This window comes from Uloborus diversus, chromosome 2 (assembly GCF_026930045.1).
Source record: "Uloborus diversus isolate 005 chromosome 2, Udiv.v.3.1, whole genome shotgun sequence".
In the NCBI taxonomy this organism is placed as follows: domain Eukaryota; kingdom Metazoa; phylum Arthropoda; class Arachnida; order Araneae; family Uloboridae; genus Uloborus; species Uloborus diversus.
In genome coordinates this window covers 15,475,571-15,493,641 of record NC_072732.1, presented here as the reverse complement: position 1 = coordinate 15,493,641, position 18,071 = coordinate 15,475,571, and the positions used below count along the sequence as shown (strand labels likewise).

The 18,071-nt window shown below is 34.1% G+C and overlaps 1 protein-coding gene across 2 annotated transcripts in view; it reads right to left on the bottom strand.

Moving 5' to 3' along the window:
- LOC129217749 (beta-1,4-N-acetylgalactosaminyltransferase bre-4-like) overlaps positions 1-18,071 on the bottom strand; it is a 471,087-nt gene that overhangs the window by 299,012 nt on the left and 154,004 nt on the right. The gene's annotated exons all lie outside the window — the stretch shown is intronic.

Here is an 18,071-nt window from a genome sequence, read left to right as displayed (position 1 = left end):
TTATAAGTAACTACTGTATCGTCACAGTGAGAAAAAAATATATTAATTTGAATTTCTGGCATCTTGAATTCAAATTCTGTTTTTCGCAATCATGAGCGTGTGTGTGCATGTATGCGCGTGTGTGTTTGTGTAGGCGCATGTGTGTGGGTGCGTGTGTGAGTGTATGTATGCATGTGTGTGAGTGTTGTGTATGCAGTGCTGTGCGTGTACGCGCATGTGCGTGTAGGCGCTCGTGTGTATGTGTGTATGTAGGTATGTGTGTTTGTGTCTGTATGCAGACATGAGTGTGTGTGTGTGTAGGAGTGTGTGTGTGTAGGAGTGTGTGTATGTGTAGGTGTGTGTATGTATGCGTGTGTGGATATGGACGCAACCTGGAGACGGTTTTCGCTAGAGGAGCAGCATCGTGAGGAGGCCGGTCGACGGTGATGCTGCAGAGGGTACTGGCGGGAAAATAAAATCAGCGTAACGCCAAAAACAGTCAAATGAGAACAATAAGCAATCGTGATTGCTCAATAAACTTCCTGTGAGGTGTTTAATCATTTTATCAAACAGAAAACTTTCTTTGCCTTTCATTACAAAAGTATTTTGGTTGTACCGTTTGTGGATATGGGATGAACTTGAGTACCGTTTAGCTCTGTTTAATAAAATGACTAAACATCTTACATGACGTTCGTTTTCGTACTGTAACGATACAGCGATTACTAATAATTGCACTTTTCCCTATTTTTATGATGTCACATAAAATTCTTGAACTAGTGAATATTAAGGTGCAAACCACATATTCATGCGATAATATTTTGCTTTTCTATGAATTTTAAAAATGTCAAGGGCTTTTGCCCTGTACAGGCGAACTCGGTTATAACAAGCTGTGATTTAACGAGAACTCGAGTTTAGCGAAGAAATCTGAAATGCTTGGTTGGTACGATGATAAGTCTATGTAAGAAGAACTCGCTTTTGAAGAGCAAACTTCGGTTATAGCGATCAATACTTATCTGATTCTAAAACTTTCTTTCGACTTCCGTTCCTCAAGCTCAGCAGTCCTTACTCGAATTTTTTTTTTTTTTTTTTTTGCAACATTCCGAAGTCAACCGAAAGTCAATAAAAAATCATATACAGTGAACCCTGTGTATAACGATACTGTTTATAACGATAACCTATCTATAACAATATTTTTTTGGCCCCAGCAAAATGTCAGCATGAATAGTCAAACTGTCTATAACGATAACCTATCTATTACGATATTTTTTTTAGGTCCCAACAGTATAGTTGTAGACAGGTTTTACTGTATTCTGTAAAAAAGTGATGACAACCTTTATTTTTAGTTTTGCGGAATGCATACTTGTAAGCACCTCACATTAGACAAATAAGATACAGGGGAGCACTTGTGTCAAGCTCATTATTTGAGTTACATTCATCAAATCTTATTCTGCGATGTTTAAACGTAAAATTTATCCGTTGAAGAAAAAGTAAAGATTTCACGTGAGTTAGAGGATGGCGCAAAAACATTTGAAGTCTGCAAAAAGTATGATTTATCTTCTTTCTACTATTTCGATATTTAAAAAAACTATTGGCTGCTTTCTATGTATAGAAGAGTGACAGTAAACGTTTGAGAAAACGTACTAGAGATTATTTGAAAGGTTATTCTGAAAGAAAACAAACCTTTTAAGTAATTTTTTGAGCAATCACATTGCTTACTGTTTTCATTTGACTGTCTTGATGTTCCTATGATTTTATTTCCCCCCCCCCCCGCCTCTCTCTGCAGCACTACCGTCGACCGGCCTCACGATGCTGCTCCTATAGCGAAAACCGTCTCCAGGTTGCATCCATATCCTACACACACGCGCATACATACACAACTACACACACACACACCTACACACACACCACTGTGTGCAAATGGTGCAAAGCGAGGACCCTACTTTTTCACCGTCACACCGAGGACCTACTGAAGGCGTTGTGTCAGAAGAACACTTATTAGATTTTTGTGCTTAAAATCATTTGATTAGTGCGTAACAACCTCGATTTTTTAATATTTCAAAAAATTTCAAACATGTTTTTTTTCAATGTAACCGAGGACCTCATACACAAATGTGTGCGGATGGTGCAAAGCGAGGACCCTACGTTTTCGCACGTCATACCGACTGAAGACGTTGTGTTAGAAGAACAATTTTTACATTTTTGTACTTAAAAACATTTAATTAGTGCGTAAGAACCTAAATTTTTTAATTAAAAAAAAATTTCAAACATGTTTTTTTTTTAGTGTAAACGAGGACCTCATACACAAATGTGCGTTTGTACCTGAGAGTGAGGACTTTGCTCTCCTTTCATTATTCTCTTGGGATTTCTTGTGTTACTCAACTAATAAACTCTAACAAATAGTAGAATTCCAGTTATCCGAACTCCGATTATCCGAATCACTTTCGGAAATTTAGGAAAAAATTACAAAATAAGACGGAAACGTACAGCGATTCGCAAAATAATGAATCTGTCTGCGCACTTTATTGCTGTATTTTAAGCGCACCACGAATATTTTTGAGATAAGCCACTGACTCAGAGTGCAGTTCTTTATTGACTTCTAGTACAGCACTTATTAAGAACGTTTAATATATAAAAGTGATGGCTTTTTATTTAATTGAACGCTCATGTTTTTTTTTAATTAGGAGAACCTACTGAAGGCGTTGTGTCGGAAGAACATCGTTTTGATTTTTACGCTTAAAATCATTTGATTAGTGCGTAAGAGCCTCGATTTTTTAATTTTTTTAGAAATTCCAAGCATGTTTTTTTTTCAATGTAAACGAGGACCTCATACACAAATGTGCGTTTGTACCTGAGAACGAGGACCTCATACACAAATGTGAGTTTGTACCTGAAAACGAGGACCTCATACACAAATGTGCGTTTGTACCTGAGAACGAGGACCTCATACACAAATTTGCGTTTGCACCTGAGAACGAGGACCTCATACACAAATTTGCGTTTGTACCTGAGAACGAGGACCTCATACACAAATGTGCGTTTGTACCTGAGAACGAGGACCTCATACACAAATTTGCGTTTGCACCTGAGAACGAGGACCTCATACACAAATTTGCGTTTGTACCTGAGAACGAGGACTTCATACACAAATGTGCGTTTGTTCCTAAGAACGAGGACCTCATACACAAATGTGCGTTTGTACCTGAGAACGAGGACTTTGCTCTCCTTTCATTATTCTCTCGGGTTTTCTTGTGTTACTCAGCTAATAAACTCTAACAAGTAGTAGAATTCCAGTTATCCGAACTCCTATTATCCGAATCACTTTCGGAAATTCTAAAAAAAATTTAAAAAGTAAAACAGAACTGTACAGCGATTCGCAAAATAATGAATCTGTCTGCGCGCTTTATTGCTGTATTTTAAGCGCACCACGAATATTTTTGAGATAAGCCACTGCCTCAGAGTGCAGTTCTTTATTGACTTCTAATATACAGCACTTATAAAGAACGTTTAATATATAAAAGTGATGGCTTTTTATTTATTTAATTGAACGCTCATGTTTTTTTAATTACGAGGACCTACTGAAGACGTTATGTCAGAAGAACATCGTTTTGATTTTTATGCTTAAAATCATTTGATTAGTGCGTAAGAACTTCAATTTTTCAAAAAATTTCAAACATGTTTTTTTTTTTTTTCAATGTAAACGAGGACCTCATACACAAATGTGCGTTTTTACCGCAGAACGAGGACTTAACTTAATCCATCTGTTATTCTCTCCAAATTTCTTGTAAAACTCAGCAAATGAACTCTATCAAATAAATGTTTAGCCATTTTAATTCTTGTCCCATAAAAGTTGACCAATAAAAGAAAAGAAAAAAAAAATTGAATACAAGTATCGTTCTTATTGGTATGTAAAAGTTTCATTTTTAAAGCAAAAAAAAAAAAAAAAATGTATAAGTAAAATTTTATTGAATTTTTCTTAGTGCGTTAGTAAAAGTTTAAGTTTAGTAGAAGAATCGACACATGTTGTAACTTTAGTATTCTTTAGCATTGAGTACTAAACATTGGGTGTCCTGCGGCTTCCAAATCAAGGCGCATTTTTGGTTATATGGAACGTATTTCCAAAACGACATAGCTGGGAACAGTCATTTTATTAGAGCAAATGAAGTGGGAATTCAATAACAAATTTTGGGAAAAAATACATAAAATATTAGATAATAAAGGATTAAAATTTTGCAAATTAAAATTTTAACTCGCTTATTATTCCTGGCAGCAATATATGATGGTTATTTTTAGAGATGCACAGAATGCCATATTTTCCAGAATTCCGGATACCAAATATTCGGTTAAAATTCAAACCGAATATTCAGAAGAATACTTGCTTAAAATTTTTTACTGCAAGATTTTAATTTTACACCAATTTAAAATAGATTTTTTTTTTCGGAAAAGTAAATACATTTGCATTTAACAACATAAACTTATCTATATTAAGTATAATTCTTAATTTAAAATAAAACATTCCAAAAGAAAAAACAAATATAGCGAAAGGCTAATGTGGTATATGTTTATCTGAAACTCTGCAAAAATGTATAAATAATTTCTTTCCTATATATGATTCGATAACTGATAAGTACGATAACATTTTGTGTAATAAATAAATAATCTGGTGTTTCTTCCATAGAAAAAGAAACCCGAGCTGCTTAACATATCATTACAAATTACGATTTATTCATGTGAGTTTCTAAAATGTTAATCTCTTCGGAAACTGATTGATGAATGAAATTTAAAACTGCCACGCATTTTACTTTTTTTCTCTTTATTGCAAAGGATTATCAAACTTTGATTACAACGATTAATTTTAATTAGGTTGTTTTTAAACAATATTTACTCTATCATTTGATGTAAAACTTCAGAAATTAAATTACTGCTAAATTTAATATCAGGTGATTTTCCATTTTTTAACTACGTATTTTACATGAAAAATTAGCAGTTAATGTTAGGTAACAATAAATGGACTTTATATATTTAATATTACTTAAGATAATGATTTTTTTTCTGGTTACTGTGTCATATTTAAATGAGTTTGTAATATGACGGCTAACGTGCTCTCATAAGATTTAAGAAAAATTGAAAAGCAAAACTATTTAGATCAACTTCGAATCTGATAAAATTAGAAAGTAACAATTTGAACAAATTTTATACTCTGGTACAATGTTATAAGTTTTATTCAATGCATAAAAAATGTGTTTGTTCTCTAATTATGGATCATTTAAACTTGTTTGCTATTCCACTGCAGAATATTGAAGTATTTGGATACGCCGAACATTCGATTTTTTCAGTGGCGGATCTAGAACTCAAGCAAGAGGGGTGGGGGGCTAACCTCGGTCCAAGTAAGGAGTCACCGTTTTAAAGGGTCGTTTTCGTCGTTTTTGCGGATACTCTCAATATCGGTGTGGGGGAAGGGGGTAGAGAGACACACACCCTTATTTAAACAATATGAAATTTTTTTCTACAATGGATAACTCTCCCGTTAAAGTTAGGACTTTAAATACGGTTTTTTACTTGAAATAAACTTATATAGTATACTGAAGAATATGAATAATTTCGCGAACATATTAAAGGTCTGAAAACTCTGTATGCACCTCAGTTGGATATAAAGCTACAAATTACCGCCCCATGGCTAGAACTAAGACGAAATTGCAAGCAAACACCGAAAATGTCAGTTACAGCATACAGAGATAGCAACTACGTTCTAGCTTTATGCTCATGAGTCTGGATACTAGCCGAAACCATGCTCAGGCAAAAACTTCTTATAAAGCTGAGTAAATTATCACATTGGTAGATAAAAATGCATTCGCAGAACAGAAAGAGGCGTGCAAACATGGTATGGCTCCCTATCGAAAAAACGTAGATAAAAGCTAGAGTATAAACATTATACCCCACTTATTGCTAGAGAAAGGTAGTAAAAAGAAGCGGATGCGTGAAGGGGGTCAGGACTCTCCCGTAGAAATTTGAAAAATTGATGTCAAAACTGCAATTTTTGAAAAGTTTTGGAGATTTGGTGGTACAGGTAGGTGAGATTGGGTTGAGGTTCCTTCCCGGAGTATTTTCCCTTACTATAGTCAATTTCAAGCTTTCTTAAACGATTTTAGGGAATCGAATGCTCTTTCCAGAAATTTGAAGAAAAAGAAGATTAAAAATGCAATTTTATGCTATCTATGATGGTCCAGCGCAGGCCCGGATCTACGTACCAGCGGCCCCTGCGATGTGCGGGGGGGGGGGGGGGCGCACGTCCCAAAGGAGCCCAACGGCCTAAGAAATTGAATGAAGAAAATTGAAAAAAACTAGCATTAAGACTTATTAACATTGCAAATATACACTGCTGGCCTCTGGGAAGGGGCCCTAGAGATTTTAATGCAAGGGAGCCCAAGATTTGTAGATCCGGGCGTGGTCCATGGGCTCTCTCTGAAAGTTTTTTCCTGCAGAACTCGGGAAATCATGATTATAGATTATGTGTGTTGGGGATGTTAGGAGAGGAAATTTTTGATGATTTACTTCGAAAAATTTTCAAAATCGGAATTTTTAAGAATGAGTTTTACTTAACTTCTGGTGAATTTAAGTTACTAGGTGGCTCTTCTCCGGAAATCTTTCGAGATTAAACACTCCAATTTAGGCTATAACTTGTGAAGTTTAGGAAATGAAGAGGGTTCGGAGACCCTCTCTGGAAAAGTTTCGCCAGTGAAGTCTGAAAGACGCAATTTTAGTCAATGATTGTTATGTTTAGAAAATGGGAATTTTTGAAAATCTATGAAAACTCTCCGGAAATTCATAAAAGTTGCAGTCTTAGAAGAACAAATTTTGGCTCTGTTTAAAGACGTTAAGCGCGAATCAAACACACAACACTCCAAACATATTACACATCTGTTTCGTTTCAAATGTGCATATTTGATGCGTCTGTTCTTGGTTATGCAGAAGTAAAGTTTCAAATTTTACTTCATATCTTTAGTTCTCATCCGCCAGGCGTTGGAAACATTAACACGGGAAGAAAAGCATTAGAATTAACGTTTGTTATTTAATGGGTTAAAACTTTAAATGTTCAAAATTACTTAAAAACTAATTTCAAATTGGTTTATTTCAGTACAAACCAAATTCATGGCATTAAGAATTTTATTGACTTGGAAATATTTTCCGATATCTTTTTCCTGTAGGGGAGTCAGGAGAAATGGGACAACTCTGCGTTCATGCAGCAATACAATGAAAAATAATTTCCTGCTGGTCCAGTATAGGTGCAGCACTTTGGACTCTCGCTGCTATATTTATTGGGCAAGCTAGAAAAGCTTTTTCATATTCTGTTTCGGAATTAGTGTAGCACTGTCGCATTTTCCCGACTCTCCTCTACCCATCTAACTTTTTTTATTTGAGTCTTATTCCCCTTATTCTGCTAGATTAAGGATATCTGTTTTGGGATCGTGCCGAGGCGCAAGGTCCCGGAACTTGGAGCCTACTGCTACCCTTAATTTCTAACGAAACAAAGTACAAAATTGTAAGGATTTTTTAAAATGTTACATAAAGGAGCATATTCAACCCTAACAGAATTCGATCGTATCGAATACGATCAATCATACCTACCAATAGTTGAAATTTTAACAAAGTACAAAATTACTGTACCTACCAATAACGCAGCCAGAAATTTTTTTTACCATACTTGGAAGTAAATTTCGCGCTACCCTATTAGTATTTAGGATTCAATCAAATCGAACACAATCGAGTTGAATATGTCTCTAAGATAGAATACAGGAACTGAATTACACGATGATAAGTGTTTTAAGGGCTGATATTGCAATTGCCCTAATATGTGTGAAAATCAGAAACTTACAGAATGTAAACAGATAAGAAATTTTCACTGTGTAATTAAATATACCTAATTATTATTACTTTGTTGGTTTATTGAGTTTAAAGTTGACCAGTTGCCGCTGGTCAAAATTCGTATGCTCCAGAGCCACTTTTGGCCCCCGGGCCATGGTTTGGAGACTCCTGCTCTAAAGGCCAGTGACGGATTTAATAGAGGGCGGTGTGGCCATACAAACAAAATGTGAAATTGCTCTCTGCTACAAGATAGCTATTGAAAGTCAAAGTATCCTGCTAACAGAGACAAAAGTCTTAGTTTTTGCATTGATGATACATTTTTAACTTCAAATAATAAAAAAAATTTGAAAAAAAAATAGAACCGACTTCAAAAGTGCTCTAAAAAGTGAAAAATAATTTTATTCTTTAAACACCATCGATAATACTTTTAAACATAATTTTTGAAGTTGGCGCAAAAACAAAAAGTAAAATCCAGTGTAACATGCTTCGTTCATATTTTTTTCAGAAAATCAAAAATTAGGAACGAAACAGTTATATCGTTACTCAAATATGCTGTCATCAATGCATAATGTAAGTGGTAGTGAAGAACTGGGCCTGGTTAATTTTTTATAGTTATAGTTGAGTTATGGTTCTGAATGATCTTATCTATCGTTTTTGCGCCAACTTCAAAAATTATGTTTAAAAGTATTATCGATGGTGTTTAAAGAATAAAATTATTTTTCACTTTTTAGAGCACTTTTGAAGTCGGTTCTATTTTTTTTTCAAAATGTTTTTATTTTATTCTTTTTAGTGTAAATGTATTTCAGAAATAGTAAGAAGTTACTATCACGAAACTTCACTTTATTTTTTTCATAAAAATGCCCCATACTAAAAAAAAAAAAACTATAAACACGCCTTAAACTTTAAGCGATTGGCACTAAAGACTTATCTTTGCTCCTTTCTGGAATTCATTTGCGTGTTAATTTAATTATAACCATTTAAATAATACGTTTTCCCAAACTAATTTACATTTCACAGCATACAAGATGCTTGTAATGCAATCCTGTATCTCCTTACTTAGCCCCGATCATCTGCTATTGGCATAGATGATAACGATAAAGTACTACTAAAGTTGAGGCAAACGTAACCTGGTAGCATTGTGAAGGCTAAGCAAATTCTAATTACTGTATTACCTCGCTTCCACGTTAGGTTTACTCCCACTATTGAGCAATGACACTGAAGAAATTTGATGCTTGCTTCAGAGAAGCCTTCACTCAAAATCATAGGCATCGGAACGGGGGGAGCTGAGGGAGCTTGAGCTCCCCCTGGAGCATTTCAGATCGGTTTAGCTCCCCCGGAAAATTCTTTCACTGCTGTTTTTTGCCGTACATTGTTTACCTCAAACCTGATTTCAAAAATGTGATCTGCCTTTTTTGGGAATTTCGGAATTTCTACCCAATGAGCAACAAAAGCAATGAGCAGACGGAGTGGTCAGTGCACTTGAATTCACCTTCACCTTTTTTTTAACTGTTTAAACATTCTTGATTACCGAAATGCGGGAAAGTGGACTCTACTCCGCGGCCTGCGAAAATCAGTACCAGTCAGAGGCGTAGCATAACCAAACATTTTTTTGGTGGGGGGGCACCAGAGCCATCACCAAGAAGGGTTTTGCTACCACCCCCCCCCCAGTTTTTCAGAAATGGCGTCACCATTTTCATATTAGTAATGAAAAAAAAAGCAGAAAGGAAACCTTTACGATTTTAAGAACATGTAATAGAAATGATAAGTGAACAAATAGAATAAAAGTGTCGAAAAGAGTTTTTTCTGCAAAATTTGAAAGCAAATGCAATCTCTGAATATTATTTAGGAACATCCCAGCAAGGTTATGCATTATGATTTACCTCTGAGGAGCGCTGAAACGAACGTTTCGAACATTTTTTAACGAAAAGAAAGTATTCAGTGTTTAGTACAAATCTATGACAAGCGTCAGTCAAGTAAAAAATAAATACGTAAATAAACATAACTACATAGGGGCTGCCGGCATTTTTAAATTTCTTTTTTTCTTTTTCTTTTTCTTTTTTTTTTTTTTGTAAAAATATCATCATGAAAATAATGATTAAGTAGAGAAAAATATATGTGCCACCAAAATACATTTTAATTAGAGAAAAAGTTGAAACAGAGTAAGGCGAGATTTAAAAATGTCATGACTAGTCACACCACTGTTAGTGTGCTAGTTCTAAGTGTTTAAATACAAAAGGTGAAATTAAACGAAAATTTTATCGCGATGTTCTGGAGACATGACATCTAAAACAAAAGAAAGTGTAAGAACTAAGATAAGTCTGAACTACCAAAAAATTCAAAATGTTTTTTTTTTTTTATTTTATTGACGGGGGCCGCAAACGCTTGTATTTCAAACAAATAAAAATATAAGGCTGTAAATTGAAAATTTCATTATGGAAAAACCAAACCACTCAAATAATTTTGGAAATGAATAGCACCTGAGAGCGAAGACACATTGGCTTGGTTGGATAAAGCAGCGTGCTAATGAGGGAAAGGGTGGAACTTCAAATCTGGGCCGAAAAATATCGTTTTAATGGGTTTTTGTTTTTCAGCAGAATTTTAATCCAAGTTTCCACTAATATGCAAAATTCTAAGCTGTATATCTGTTGTTGTCAAAATCATTAAACAAAACATTGATTTTAAGAGGGTAAATCGAAGTTTGACTTTGCAGAAGGATAAATTTCAATTTATTTTGCTGCTTTACTACGCATTGCTTTGGTCTATAGCATCTCGAGGTTGCATTGAAATCAGAAAATTCTTCCTTTGAACTTGAATGCTTCGCGTGGGTCAACTAGTCATCTAAAATTGCGTTTCTGGAATTTCACTATCGGAAAATTGCTGCAGACGGATTCCGAACCTCTCCTCCCAGTAACATAGCGAATTATCATCTAAAACTGCGTTTTGACAACTAACTTCGAAAATTTTATTGATGAGCTTCAGCCCCTCCACCTCCGCCAATGTAATTTAAAATAATCTTAAATTTCGTTTAAGGTCTTACCTTTCAAATAATTACTGGGGTAAAGCACTCGAAAACTCGCCAATAACATCATTAAAAGTCAAATAAAATTGTTTTTGGAGCTCCAATTCGGAAAAATTTCCAGTCTTCATAACGATATCAAAGATGGCCCACAGCTGCGTTTCTTAGATTGTTCATTTTCGACAAATTTCTGGGAGGGAGGCCCCGGATTTCTCCTCTAATTAACATCTCCGAATAATGTCTAAAACTGCGTTTTCACAACAACAAATTTGAAAAATTTCCAGGAAGAACCCTAAAATACCAACCTCCTTAACGTAATTAGAGAAAAAATGTAAAAATTTTCAAGTTTTAATTTCGAAAAATTCCGAGGAAAACGCTCCCAGGCCACTTTTCCACCCTAGCATTAACAAAGATCATCTAGAATACATTTTTATGACCACACAAATTAGAAAAAACATCCTATTTTTGATTTTTGGGCTAATTTCATTATAATTCTGGAACAAAAGATTAAGTGTCTAGCAAGCTGGGGGTAATGAGTCAGTTTGGCATTTAAATATGAATAGCATGGGTGCTCCAGACATAACTAAAGAAGATTGCTAAGGTTGTTTGTACTTGTTCAAATAATTTCAACTTTCCAAAAACTTATCTCATTTTAAGTTATCTGACCCCTCAGATTATACTTTACGAAGTTACAATCATTCTTGTTTTTTTGCTTTCTAAATTACGGTTTTTCGTCACTTACAGATATATTTTCATGACAAAATTGTTACTTTTCATCTACTATTGCAGAAAAAAAAAACAATATTATTATATTAATATTTTATAGTTTCTATTAAAGACTTTTACAAAAACTTATCTGAACAATATAATATATAACGAACACTTAATTTTAACACATTTCCAACGTTCTGTTTCTCCGCCCTCCTGTTTCATCCATTCGCCTTTTTCTAGTTCTCAGAAAATAAGAAATTCTTCTAAATGCTACGCTGTCGAAGCATCCCCTTTCCTTCAAAACTATTACAGAGCACCTCAAATTTTGTTTTCAAGGCTCCGATTCCCTGAAAATTACCGGAAGAGAGTCCCTGGATATCTAGCCATCCAACAACATGGGAGATTATGTAATGTTCCGTTTTTGGGACTTCAATTTAAAAATAATTGCTGGGCCCCTAACGCCAACAAATATGATCCACAGTCGCGTGTTTTAGCGATAACAATTTCGAAAAATTTAACGAGAAGGAACCTCTGAACCTTTTCTGATAACACCATTGAAAAACGCTCTCTAGTAGGACTTCAAGTTTAAAAGTTTCCAAAGTAGAGCCCTAGTACAGTCTTTTCCTCTGACATCATTGAAGGTTGTCTACAATTACTTTTAAGATTTCAAAATCGAAATATTGGGCGGGAGATGTAAATCGATTCGAAAAATCGATCGAGGACAATCCTTCGAGTCATATTTTCACTAAAGTCCACAAATATGGTATACAATCGCGTTTTTAAGACATTAATTTCGAAAAATTTTCAGGGAAGGTATTCAAAACTTTTCTCCCCTTAACATTACCAAAGATCGCCTAAAAATTCGTTTTTAGAACAAGAACTCTGAAAAATTTCCGGGGGAGGATCCCCGAAACTCCTCTATTTCTACGTGCTCATCATCGAGTACTGGCCGACCTTCTTTCAAAACCAGAAGTTTTAACACCTCATTCTCTCAACAAACAGTTGATACAAGATAAAAAAGAGATGGAAGCTTCGAAGCTAATTTCATATGTAGAAAAACTATTCAAGTCCCCCCCACCAATTATTTTAAGGGACCACTGCTTCTGCCTCTTACATACCAGACACTTCTCATTATGTGTCCCAGCTCCCCCTACTTCTACAAAGTTCCTACGCCTCTGGTATAAATCCTGAGAATCATATAAGGGGAGTTATTAAGATATGAAAATGAAAAAAGTGGATTGATGTTTAAGCTCACTTTTATGGTAGTGAATCCGGGAGGAAAAATATTTTCCGTGATTTAATGAGACTAAGATTTAGTTTTGATCATTAGAATTATAATAAACATTTTCATTTGTAAAGAAATTGGTGATACCTTTATTGGCGCTGTATTTATTCATTTGTTTAAAAATGTAGGGTTGATTGGGGTAAGTCAGTCAACCCCCTAAAACTGAAATATTTTGTTCACACTTACCATGTCACATTTCATCACAGTGATTGATTTTACGTATATTTAGGCTTCATGGAACTTTTCCCTAAGTCATAGAACTTATGTGCGAAAAAACGTTTCTTAAAAATATATTTTCTAGGGAGTTTAAGCAACATTTTTCAAAGAAATGTTTATATGTTACTTTTGTAATTTTTTTTAAATCATTAATCTTTTATGTACCTATTTTTTATATACCTATTGTGCAATAATTCTAAATGCACGTAACACTGTCTCTAAAAAAAAGTAAAAAGGCGTAAAAACATTTATTTTCGGAGCTCAGCAGTTGCGTAGGTTCTAGAAAACAGCCAGACAGTCGCAAGAAAATATCGTTGCCCTCCTCCCCTCCCCATTCCAAAGCCCTGTTGTAATTACGACAGATAAATCGCCCCTATATAACGTTATCAAATTTTCAATACATGAAAGATATTCTGTACCAACCATTCAGGCTCTGTGCCCCCCTTTGAACACTGATGCTAGGTAGCACCCGCCACCCTCTCCATGCACACACCACTGCAGTGTATGGTTAATAAAATCAGAATTCAACATTAAAGCTAGATACTAATGAAAATATGGAGAAGTTCGTGCATAAAATTTGAATACGCATAACTTGAAAACTTTTAATTGTAATATTATTATTAGAGCTGCTGAAAGCACATAACCAAAGAAGAGTAAGTGCTAGTCAATTAGGATCTAGGTGAAGTTGGCTTGTAGTACCATTATTTTTCACAACATCTGCATATGCGAGTAATTATCATCTTTGGTAATACTGCCAATTCGTCCTTCACAATTTTTTAAACATTAGATTATAACTGTTACAAAGCCCTCTTAAAATTCAATTTCAATGTCCAGTCTCGTCGGGTATTTTAACTTTAAGTATGCAAATATGTTCGGAAAATCCGGATTTACAGAATATGGGGATAAACCATGTAAAACCTAAAAAAAAAAAAAAAAAAAAAAACTGGTAATATCGAAAATATTCACATGTCACCACAACATCTTATATATTTTATCTCTACACTGTTTTTGTATCAGTCTGCGCAGTTGCGAGACCAGAAGAATTTTTTGGGAGGGATTTTCCAAATAGAAAAATACTGTTTTTTCCTTATTAGTTTCTAGTGGGAAAATATAGTTCAATATATTTGAGCAAACAATTTCTATGCCCCAATGATTATTCATTATATTACTTGCTTTAAAAGATCAGTAATTAATGTATTCGTATTGATATCAAAATGACTTTAAAAAGAAAAGGGTCATGGCTAGTCGAGCTAATTGTAACTAGAGTTACTTTTTCATTGTATTTTTTAAATCTCTCACGCACCCCTGATTGAGAATCCTTGTTCAGATAAATGTTCCTGAACAATTTTTAAAAAAGATTTTTGTTAAATTCATTCATGTTTGTTCGATTGCGCATCATAGTTTTCTGTTTCTCTTTTTCTCTCTCCACCCCCATTCTATTCTAAACTCTGATTGGGAATTGATAAAGTGTTGGTGAACCGCGGTCAATATCCAGAACGCGATCGGTCAAAAATTGGACCACCAAAACTTTGGACGTATAACTTGCACAAGTTAATTATGTCTTCAGATGACAATACCTTTGGGCACTTAAAGTACTTTTTAAAATATTCTAATGTGGTTAACAATACCTTTGAGAACCACTCTCACCATTTTTTTAAATATACTATTGCTGGAGCAAACCTAACCTGGACGCATTGTGAAGGCAACGCATTTAATAATCACAACATTACGTTGCCAGGTTAAGTTTGCACCAACTGTAAGTTTTCTAAGTTCTAGTTCATCATGTTTTTTAACTTATTAATTCACCGATTTGAGTCATTTACTGGACCATCATCATGTAAGGTTTACATACGTTTGAGAAACGTTTGTATATCTAATATTGCTCAAAACTTTAGGCGCACAAAGTGCTTTTGCGTGAATCTCGCTTGCAAATCTCAGAACCATAGATTCTTCCTTTAATTTTTGAATACAAATGATTTGTAAATGATTGTATTTAATATTAATTTAGGACTGAAAATTCAAATAAAAGAATTGTAAGGCATTTGTTTTTCTTGGACCTCAATGAAAATTTTCAAAAGTATCCGAATCTGAATTAAAATTACTTGCCGACCCCTGTTATAAAGGAATTCAGAAATCTTTTGTGAGATAGTTCAATTAAGATATCCCTTTGCGTTTAAATCAAATCACCAGTAATTTTACACTGATCAAAAGATTGTGTTGTCTATTTCAATTTTCAATTTTCCAACTTCGTGTGATAGGAAGGATTGACATTACATTGTTAGTAAATAAGAAATAGTTCATGATGTTGATTTTGTTTTACTAAAATTTACAGCCAGACCATTATTTGTTAAGTAACCTAACATTACTTTTATTAATTTCTCAGGAGCTCGAATTCAAATAAGTTCAGTTGCATTCGATCCGAAAATAACGTGGCAGCAGTAACCAAGAGAGGCGTTTACTAGTACATATAAGATTCTCCGTTAAATGATCGTTAAAGCTTGACCACGGAGAGATGGCGGAAGACCTTGAAGCGAAAACATCATCATTTGTAATAAGTAGAATCGGTTGAAATGAGGAGTGACATGTATGTAGGGACGTATAGGAGTAAACGATATGAAAGGGGCCCGTAAAAATCTACATTGATGGGACTCAAACTTTCTGTGCAAGCCTTTGGGAATAGGGACTTTGTTTAGTTTAACAAAATGTCGTCAAGATGTGCTGATTTTACAGCCGACACTCTTCATGCAAAACATTGAAAACTAATGTCTTTTGTTCCAGTTCGAAAATCTTTAGTTCATTTTAAAGTGTCGTTCGATAAAGTAGTCCCAAAAAATCAATTTTCGAATTTCTTTCGCTGCACTCCCCCCCCCCCCCTAAAATATGCCACACAATTTGCAATGTTTCAGTTTAATCCGATAATATTAACACGCGCGCGTGCCGCAAAGAGGTTAAGTTACGAAAAACAGCGATTTTTAGCGAAAAATCGTAGTTTGACCTCTTTAAAACTAAAACTTTTCATTCTAGAAACTTTGTTCTGGTCTTATTTTATAGGAAATTTTGTTCTCGTAAAGAGACATCTGCCTATTTTCAAAACAAAATTTTCAGAATGGTACTTGGCATTTTTCAGATTTCCTTAGGAAAATATCATCAATAAGAAATTTTCATGCAAAGATCTAAAAGCATTACAATATTCAATTACATTTACTTGCTCTTTGTTAATTTTCATTTATCCATTAAAAAGACTTCATTTGGAGGTATTTTAAAAATTAAATGCAACAAATTGCTGGTTAAACGAGGAAAACATTAGCATTAAAAGTGAACTATTAGTAAAATTATGAATTCAGTCTATTTTACAATAGGGTGTTTAAGGACACATTATAAGCATATACATTTCAACTCCTTACTCTCATCTATAGACATCTTTGATTATGAAATGCAGTAGCGTACATAGACTTAGGTGTTAGGATTGCTGAAATTAATATCCAATAAAGGGCTAAGTGTCATAAAAGAAATATTTTACATTTGAAGTTGTATTTAAACTTCCTTGTCTTCAAAATCAGTTTTCAACTTGGAGACATTTTGTAAAAAGTATGATTTTTTACTTCATATAGGTACAAAATTTTAAATGAAAGGAACTTTAGACAGCTGCCAAATGCTGTAAGAATATAGGGCATTTCGTTACCAAAGGAATCTTTTTGTGTTTTAATGAACCTCGCAGCAGAACGACCGAATGAGCGTATTTTATCAAATATACTTATTCATGGTTAAAGCAAATTTCTTTTGTCAGACTTCAAATGCAATTGAGAATAAGGCGGGAAAGATGGTCCTTTCAATTTTAAGCTCAGTTTGTTCTTTTAGTCCTACTGACACAGGGCCGTTTCCAAGGGGAGGGCTTTATGAGTTAAACCCCTACCACTGGGAAAAAAAATATGTGCCAAATGAAGAAAATAATTGACTTAAATTTACTTTAATATGAAAGTCTGCGTTCAGCGTTTTTTTTTTTTTTTCTCTCTCTCTGAAGTTTTTCTGTAATTTAACTCAGTAATTCTGTAATTTATTTCTCTAATTCAATTCAGTTGGATCTAAACACTTGCATTTCTTTCTTCTTTTTTAACTTAAAAAGTTTTGCATAACATTCAAATGTTATGTAATTTACAATTGGTAAAGATTTATCGACTGAAATAGTATTTTGGAAAAACTGTGGTGGTAGAACCGCTGAATGACCTACCAATAGAAAGCATTAATATTGCTTATTGTAAGGAGGTAATGATGAATTTGGCATGTGTTGCAGCTATGAAGATGTGTTAGTGATTGCGCTACATGATGATTATTAAATGAAATAAAGGCACAATTAATAGAACTTGAATATCATAGAAAGTCATCCAACAGAGAAACTCAGTGAAACTAGTATAAAATCTACATACAAGTAGAAAAAACTGGCTATCCGTGTGCAAATTGACGTTTCGGCAGTACGTGACTTTTTGTTGTTCATATAAATGTAAAATTAGCAACTAAAGATGGAATCAGTGGCGTAGCTCGACCCGACTTTCGGGGGGGGAGGGTTATTTCTTTTACATATATATATATATACATATATATATATATATATATATATATATATATATATATATATATATATATATATATATATGTATATGTATGTATAATCGCTTGGAATTTTTTCCTTTTCTTCTTTTTTTTTCTTTCTCTTCTCTCTTCTTTTTCCTTTTTTTTTTTTGAGACTAACTTTTCGGGGGGGGGGGGTTTTGTCCCCAAACCCCCCCCCTTAGCTACGCCCCTGGATGGAATTAACGATAACTTACGATTTTTTTTTTAAATTTTAAAACTAATAGTAAAATTGAAAAGTACAGACATTTTTCAGTCTCAAAATAAGATTCTTTTTAATTTTATGTGAAAAAAATATTTCATTGTGCCAGGACCATTTTTCGTGGAATCACACAGCTACTCCATGTTATCTGTCTTGGAGAGTTTCTGTGAATTTTG